The sequence below is a fragment of the Crinia signifera genome, chromosome 8 (genome assembly GCF_055691185.1).
Source record: "Crinia signifera chromosome 8, ASM5569118v1, whole genome shotgun sequence".
Lineage (NCBI taxonomy): Eukaryota > Metazoa > Chordata > Amphibia > Anura > Myobatrachidae > Crinia > Crinia signifera.
In genome coordinates, this window is record NC_139224.1 from 171439545 (window position 1) to 171448820 (window position 9276).

Below are 9276 nucleotides of genomic sequence, written 5' to 3' on the forward strand. Positions count from 1 at the left end.
CTGTGGGGAAGGGGGATAGGTTTAGGTGGCAGGGTACGGGGGTTAGGGTCAGGCAGGCTGCTAAATGGGAGGGTTAGTATACTTACCTGACCCCTGTCGGCATTCCCTCCTTCAGGATGATGGCGTCAGTGTACTTAGCGCCGGTCATCCGTCCCCTGTGCAGTACAAAGAGACACAATAGTAGTTACCACACGACAGAGGATCCTGCTGCTCAGTTCCAGATATAATAGGGGCGATACTTGCCACTGAGTATCCGTGCAGCTGCTCCTGTCTGTAATCAGGAAATCCGCAGCTTGTGCAAAGGAATTCCAGAAACCACAGCGGGAAATACAATGTTCCCTGCCAGCGGTCTTATATTTATTTAATTGTATTTTCATATTTGAAAGTTGACTATATATATTTTTTTTTAATAAATAAGACCTTTGATATTTATTAGTTATTGTACTTGTGTGCCGGACAGGAGTCTGACCTCTCAGATCCTCCCCCCCCCAGAACCTATTGTTGGGGTCACGACTCACTCTTCAAACTGGATTCTAAATATAGAAACTCTGGTTCTCCCCTAAACATGTATGTGTGGGCTAATATACCAAAACAATGGTATATAGATGTCCAGGTGGTCAGACACATAGATTACAGTCATCGGGGCAGGTAACTGCGTGTCTGCTGCAGAACACATTCGCACTGGAAAGATAAAGAATAGAATTAAATATTGTTACATGTGGCAGTTAGGAGCTGATTGGCTGGTTGCACCACTGAAAAAAAAATTCTATAGTCAAGGATATTTGAATGAATTTAGGGTAATATGAAGGTGATGATTTGAAACACGCCATTGGTGTTCCCAGATTGCCTCTATGTTTTAGAATCTAATCTCAGGGGTGTCAAACTCAAATTCATCGGGGGCCGCATCAGCAGTTTGGTCACCCTCAAAGGGCCGTTTGTATCTGTAGGACTATGTGTCAACTCTTTATTATCATAAATTATTGTCACTGCATTCAATTATTACTGTTTTTTGTAATAATGTAAGTAATAACTAGCAGGGAGATTGGCTGGGGGCCTGGGACAGGGCACAGTGACGTGACGTCAGATCGCCCAGCAGGTGACCTGGGCCTCTGGGTTCGCAGGACTCTCGCTAGAGTTCTGGACTGGTGGTGACAGTGGGACAGATAATGATAATGACCCTGGACACAGGCAGCCGCACTGCAGATTTGTGGGCTCAGGCTGCGGCTGTGTGCTGCTGGCCTGGCTCTCTGCCTGCCCGGCCACGGACTCTGGACTGGACAGACTGGTCTGGACAACAAGAGACAACACAACTGTGCCCACCCCACTGCCGAACTTACAGTAAATATACTGAACCAACTGATGCCACTGCTGCGCAGCGCGGCACCACAGACAGGAGGCAGCTCACCGCCGGGCCGGCGTCCAAGTCCGACAAGCAGCCGCAGCAGCATGCACGTCACGGTGTCACTGGCACTGCTGTCAGGCGGGCGTGTGTCACACATGGCATCGCCGTAGCTGCTGCCCACAGGAGGAGCCGGGGAGGAGTCGGGCACGTCACACAGTGACACTAACAAGTCTGTGTCCACTGTCCTGCCTCCCTCCTCCTCCCAGCGAGCGCCGCGGCGGAGTGACTGTGTCACCCGGCTTCCTCACGTTGTTAGGTATGTCTCTCAGTCTCGAGTCGTCATGTGAGTGTCACTGAATGTGATGTGACACTCACACTGTGATGGCTTCCCGCAGTAATGTAATCGGCGCAAGGCGGGGGTGGGTGGCGGCAGCTGCGCGGGCCACATGACGAGGTCTGGCGGGCCGGATTTGGTCCGCGGGCCTTGTGTTTGACACCCGTGTTTTAGATATTGCATATATTTGTTCCCACAAGCGCTTTAGACCTGCTTGTCGTAGCAGTTGTGGTTTGATCGTCATTGTGGACTGATACTTTTAGTTCACAAACAGGATTAAAGAGCAACATTTGTTGTTTTTCCAGGAAAACACGAGTTCCTCTTGAAGATCTTGCTTACATTATCCTGATGTATTTGTTACATTTGTGGCGAATACACATTCCTCAAACTTGAAACTTGTAAACAGGATCATTTTGGGGGGAAATCACAAAGCAACTATCTCCCTGAAACTAGTTTTCAAAAGTAGGTAAGTATGGTATTATGTATGTATAACAGTATATCCATGCACAGCAGTTACACTGGATATGGAAACAGCACCCAGATCAAAGTGGCTGCCAGCTGCCCACATATCGGAGCCAGCACAGTTACAGCCACCGTGGAAATGTTTTACAGAGCACGATATTGTATATTTACACTGTGGTGTACAATGTGCTGGATTTTAACTTGTTACCTTTGTGAGTCACCTTTGTGGTTACCTCATATTCCAATTACAGCACCTTCCTAATTATCAGCAGCTGGCACTGAGCCTGGCAGCAGGTCAGCCGTCAGCATTAGACTGGGAACACACAAAGAACTAGGGTGACATTTAATGGGATGCAATTTTTAGGCACTTTCCGATATCGCACCATATCGTACTTTTTAAATTCATATATTTTTGCCTGAATTTGCATATTGAATTAAATGCGAATCCGTGGCGAAAAAGTGCGATATGGTGCGATTCTTAGGAATGAAAATGGGCGATTTTGAGCACATGTACGATTTTGTGTTAAAAAAAAACCAGTGTGGGGTTCCCCCTCCTGAGCGTAACCAGCCATTTCCCCGATCATGATTGGCTGGTGGGCGGGCCTAACTCCTGGTATTTTGGGCAGAGCCCCAGATGTAAATAGAAGAGCGGATTGTGGCTACAGCGTTCCTGGGGTCCAGGAGAAGCACCGAAGATGGCTGGTGAGTATGTTTTCCTTCAATAGGTTCCCCAAATGGATTCTTCTGTACAAGGGGACCGAACTACTATCAACATACAGTAGGTAAGTACTGTATCTGGATGAATGGGCTCCATATGCAATAACCCGGGTGTGTGTGTATTTATTTAACTATTTGTACTGCTCTGGAACTACACGTCCCAGTGAGCCCTTTAGTGCCCTGCATACTGGGACTTGTGGTTCTCCAAGTCCCTGCATGCGGTGCAGGCTTGCTGGGACTTGTAGTTCCACAACAATACACAATAGTTTCATCTTATTTTATATTTATCAGCAAAATGCCCACAGTCCAGGGGCATCTGGGACAACCCCTGGCTTCAGTATGGGCTGGTAAATTCTGGTGGGGGGACCACTTCACTGGGGGGGTGCTCACTTCCCCAGGATCCCTTCTGGATTCTGACCAGTCAGGGGGTGAATGCTTTGGTCAGGGGCAGGGGCGAATTTAGGGGTCAGGCCACCCCTAGGCACAACATTTTTGTGTCGTCCCCCCCCCCCTATTCTAATGTAATCATATATGTATATACATTGTTATTTATATATTTCATAAAAATGTAACTGTAGCCCACCTTAATATTTTTTTAAGCACTCTGGACTGCTCACTGTACGGAGGACCCGGAGGGAGGCACTTATTAGTACAGTGATTAGCACAGTGTCTCTGTCAGTCTCTCTCCGGCTCACACACTGTGACTGACTGAGTGCAGGGAGGATCTGTGTGCCACTCAGCTCAGCTGCTGGATACACAGCAGCCAATAGACTGTGTGTGTGTGTGTGTGTGTGTGTGTGTGTGTGTGTGTAAAGTAGCCAATGGGCGGGAGCCGGCAGCAGTGAGCCTGAGCCATTTCTGGACGCGCAGGGGGACCGTCAGACCCAGCCACTAAGCGGTGATGTAATGTGCATGGCAGAGTGGGTGGGCAGTGGCAGGCGACGAGCGTCGCTGCCAGCGACATATGATAATTCATGTCTGCGGCGCTCGTCACTCGCCGCTGCCCACATGCTGTGCCATGCTACTATTTAACAGAATGTCAGCCTGCCTGCCGCCCCTTAATTGGTGCCGCCCTGAGGCCGGTGCCTCACCGGCCTAGGCACAAATCCGGCCCTGGTCAGGGGGACTTGTATAAAAAGTCTCCCCCTGGATGTGGCATTAACCTGCTGGCTGGTTGGGCCTGCCTCATTTGTCCCCCCGTACTTTGAGAACCAGGACCGGCCCTTGAGCCTGGTGCTGGTTTTATAAAATCAAGGGGAACTCTATTTGTTTTGGCCCATGATTTTATGTAACAAGGACCGGCTCTTTGAGCCAGGGGCTGTTTTTGCTCAAATTCGCATGTCAAAACCTGGTCTATTTGGCGATTTTTAGTAACGTTTACCAAAAATCGCATCCCATTAAAGAGTTGTATAGTTTATAATGGGAAAACATCTGGATGCAAATTGAAGTGTTACCAAAAATCGCCACTTCAAAATGTGAGAATTCGCGGCAAAAAACTGTGATATTTTTCCCCATAAATTGCATCCTATAAAATGTGCTATTTTCGGAAAAAGTGCAAAAACTGCAGTTTTTGGGCGATAAAATCGAAAAAAAAAATACTATTAAATGTCACCCCATATATCTGCAGATGGATCGGTCATGTGTTCTGCATACACATGGCCCGATTTACATGTGCCAGCCCAGCACCACTCTGAAATAACACATAGCAACCCTCACATAAAGGGTATACTCATCCCTAAGTATGAAGAACAGTATAAACTATAGGACAGCGCTAGTGATGGGCCGGATTTAACAATAGCAGACACACAGAGGACTCCCAGTGACTTGACGCACCTGTGGGACCGCCTGTGCCCAGGAGAGGGGAGTGGGTGACAGACTAGTGGTGTGGGTGTGTTAGAGGGTAGAGGATGGCATGCTGGTGAGGGTGTGTTTGGGTGTAGAGGATGGCAGGCTAGCGATGTGGACCACTCCCAGCATCGGAGCCCCAGTGGCAGGCAGAGGAGATAGAGCTGTGTCCCCAGCGGGACGCAGCTCCAGGCAGCGCTGGGATCAAAGAACTGATCCCAGTGCAGACAGTCCGGGTGGGGGAGCAACGCTGCGGCGGAGAGAGGCGTCTGTTTGTAATTGGCGCCATTTTCGCCACTAATAAAAGCCGCCACCCCCCGGGGTTTAAACATTGGCGCCATTCAGGAGCCAATCATGGCTCCCGGATCGGCAGCCAATAGAAAACGGCCACGGCGAGCCAATCTGCGCTCGCCACGCCATACTCCACGGGGGTGGGAAGCACTAAAGCTCCCAACACCAGGCCACCTACCCCCTACCCTAGACCACTGGGTGTTCGGGCACTAGGCCCGTGGGCATCCTCAGGCCCCCTTGGCCTGTGGGCATTATAGTCGGGCCCAATCGGCTCGGAGGCATTTAATTGTTGGGCCCTCCTGGCCCTTTGATCATTTAGTTGGGCCCTCCTGGCCCAAGGAACCCACCGGTGGCCCCATTTAGGTCGGGCATAGGCCTGTGTCCCCCATAGCCGGGCGCTAGGCCCGAGGCCCCTATAGCTGGCACTAGGCCCAGGGGCTAATTGAGTCAGGCCCCAGGCCTGTGCCCCCACTTGGGCCTCTAGGCCTGAGCTGCAGTTAGGATCTGTTGTAGTGTAAGTGACTTTGGCATTAGGCCAAAGTCACTCTAGTGTGGATAGGCAGGCGCTAGGCCTGTGAGTGTTATTCAGGCCCCTAGGCCTGCAGATGAGTAGGGAAGGGCTCTAGGCCCCATATTGTTGTGGTTTCCTGTGGGTGGCTGGGGTTAAGAGGTGGACGTGCTCCGCGGCAGTCCCCTCCTGGGTCCCCAAGTAGCTAACGGAATGTGTGTAAACTGGCCGGCTCTAGTCAGTCTAGTCTAGTTACATCTGAAAACACACAGAGGTTTGAAGGGACGGTTTGTGTTTATACCTTGTACTGTATTGTAGCTGTTTTCCGTGCAGGGCATCTCTGTGTAGAATTGTTAGTACTGTTAGTTTGTGTCGCACCACACACACATGGTCAGTAGTACTGTTAGTTTGTGTCGCACCACACACACATGGTCAGTAGTACTGTTAGTTTGTGTCGCACCACACACACACACACGGTCAGTAGTACTGTTAGTGTCGCACCACACACACACACACATGGTCAGAAGTACTGTTAGTGTCGCACCACACACACACACACACATGGTCAGTTTGAGGGCCATATGATGTAGTTACCTAGTTATGTGTTACACTAGTAAGCGTTAGGCCCTGCACAGTGTTGTTTTGTGTCGCTTCCTTACAGGGACCTGTAAGGGGCGTTTTGGATAAGGTACAAGAAAGGCGACGGTGAGTGTCATCTTCTCTGTCCATCCGTGTGCGTTTGTGCCTGCCTGTCTCCCTTCCTTCCTTAATTTAGGGCGTACATGGACCTTGCATCTCCGTGCGAGGTCAAGGCCTCACCTAGGTGCGCGGGTGCCATTAGGTGACACTCCGGGCTCTGAGGCCGTGCGCCGATGATGATGGTTCCCAGAGCACCCTATTGTAGAGATGTCGCGGGACGGAGGGCGATTCAAATACACAGCTGTCCCACACAGAGGTAAATACACAGCTGTCCCACGCAAAGGTAAATACACAGCTGTCCCACACAGAGGTAAATACACAGCTGTCCCACGCAGAGGTAAATACACAGCTGTCCCATGCAGAGGTAAGTACACAGCTGTCCCACGCAGAGGTAAATACACAGCTGTCCCATGCAGAGGTAAGTACACAGCTGTCCCACGCAGAGGTAAATACACAGCTGTCCCACACAGAGGTAAATACACAGCTGTCCCACGCAGAGGTAAATACACAGCTGTCCCACACAGAGGCAAATACACAGCTGTCCCACGCAGAGGTAAATACACAGCTGTCCCACGCAGAGGCAAATACACAGCTGTCACACGCAGAGGTAAATACAGAGCTGTCCCACGCAGAGGCAAATACACAGCTGCCCCACGCAGAGGCAAATACACAGCTGCCCCACGCAGAGGCAAATACACAGCTGCCCCACGCAGAGGCAAATACACAGCTGTCCCACGCAGAGGCAAATACACAGCTGTCCCACGCAGAGGCAAATACACAGCTGTCCCACGCAGAGGCAAATACACAGCTGTCCCACGCAGAGGTAAATACACAGCTGCCCCACGCAGAAGCAAATACACAGCTGTCCCACGCAGAGGTAAATACACAGCTGTCCCACGCAGAGGTAAATACACAGCTGTCCCACGCAGAAGCAAATACACAGCTGTCCCACGCAGAGGTAAATACACAGCTGTCCCACGCAGAGGTAAATACACAGCTGTCCCACGCAGAGGTAATTACACAGCTGTCCCATGCAGAGGCAAATACACAGCTGTCCCATGCAGAGGCAAATACACAGCTGTCCCATGCAAAAGCAAATACACAGCTGTCCCATGCAGAGGCAAATACACAGCTGTCCCATTCAGAGGCAAATACACAGCTGTCCCACGCAGAGGTAAATACACAGCTGTCCCACTCAGAGGCAAATACACAGCTGTCCCACGCAGAGGCAAATACACAGCTGTCCCACGCAGAGGCAAATACACAGCTGTCCCACGCAGAGGCAAATAAACAGCTGTCCCACGCAGAGGCAAATACACAGCTGTCCCATTCAGAGGCAAATACACAGCTGTCCCACGCAGAGGTAAATACACAGCTGTCCCACTCAGAGGCAAATACACAGCTGTCCCACGCAGAGGCAAATACACAGCTGTCCCACGCAGAGGCAAATACACAGCTGTCCCACGCAGAGGCAAATACACAGCTGTCCCACGCAGAGGCAAATACACAGCTGTCCCACGCAGAGGTAAATACACAGCTGCCCCACGCAGAAGCAAATACACAGCTGTCCCACGCAGAGGTAAATACACAGCTGTCCCACGCAGAGGTAAATACACAGCTGTCCCACACAGAGGCAAATACACAGCTGTCCCACGCAGAGGTAAATACACAGCTGTCCCACGCAGAGGCAAATACACAGCTGTCCCACGCAGAGGCAAATACACAGCTGACCCATGCAGAGGCAAATACACAGCTGTCCCATGCAAACACTTCAAAAAGGGAAAGAAATACAATTACATTTAAATATACTCTCTTTCTCTTCTGCCGGGAGATGTACTAAGCCTTGAAAAGTGGTGGGTGATAAACCACAAACCAATCAGCTCCCCACTGACATTTTTCAAACAGAGCCTGTAATATGGCAGTTTGGAGTTGATTGGCTGATAATTTTTCTCTCTTCATGTTATCACTTTTTTAAGCTTAGTTCATTTGGCCTTGAGAGTATATATATATATATATATATATATATATATATATATATATATATATATATATATATATATATATATATATATATATATATATATATACACACACACACACACACACACATACACACACAATGTTCATGAGGGGGGTGGCACTCCAACTAATTTCTCTATGCCACCTAATTACCCCCCTCCTCTCCCCCTATTAGGCAGATACAGGGCCAGTGGTGGGGTTTTTGGCACCCTCTGCAAAATAGAATGCTTTTCTTTGAGAAATATATATATAATGTTTTGGGGGTTTTTGCTTTTTGAATGATTAGTGACACACTGTTCCACAAATGGAGGTATTGGAGCATGTAAAATCTACTTATTACCAGCAGGCAACACTACTACAGCATACTAGTATTATAGCATTATATACAAACAACACATGCTCTGCTGCAGTGACACTCATATTATATTATATTATCAGTGTTACCTACTCCTGCGCTCCCAGCCTGCAGCTCCTGGACACTCCTTTGCAGTGAGTGAGCCCGTACTCTGACAGCTGCTGCTTATATAGGCGGCCACCAGGGGACGCTCCCCACAATGCAATTACAGTTGGCACAGGAACCACTACTACTGCATTTGGCAGTGACATGCTGCACTATGAAGTAACAGGTGTATGTACAGTATGTATGTCTGTATGTATGTAGTCTGACTGTAAGTATGTATGCAGTAACTGGTATATAGCCACCAGCCATCATTATAGTAGGCATAATGGTCTGACTGTAGATGGGAGGGTTATGGTATAGAATAGATGATAGACAATGTCTAGGCTGACAGCCACTAGGTCAACACCTAAAAATGGTCGACAGTAACAGGTTGACACAAGCTTTAGGTTGTAGTGGACATGGTCGACATGACTAAGATCGACATTAGTTTTTTTTAATTTTCTTTATGTTTTATCGACATGGAGACCATATAAGTATACTGCTGCGCTCGCCATGCTTCTGGTAAGGTGCCTTGCTGCACTCGCCATGTGTCCGGCACAGTCACTCGCTGCGTTAGCCATGCTTCGCACATGCTGGGGTATCCATAAGCCTACAGCGCT

General features: G+C 49.2%; 1 protein-coding gene across 4 annotated transcripts in view; it reads right to left on the reverse strand.

Moving 5' to 3' along the window:
• Nucleotides 1–8731, reverse strand: part of LOC146026796 (zeta-crystallin-like) — a 31391-nt gene extending 22660 nt beyond the window's left edge. Inside the window, exons 1-2 of one of the 4 annotated variants that reach the window (XM_083157769.1) lie at nt 8666–8708; nt 87–155 (exon numbers count right to left, since the gene is read on the reverse strand). The gene's annotated coding sequence lies outside the window, so the exon portion shown is untranslated. Of the gene's footprint in view, nt 1–86; nt 156–8661 lie in introns of all 4 variants that reach the window. The other 3 variants (XM_083157770.1, XM_083157771.1, XM_083157772.1) reach the window with 3 other exon arrangements.
• Nucleotides 8732–9276: the final 545 nt, after the last annotated feature.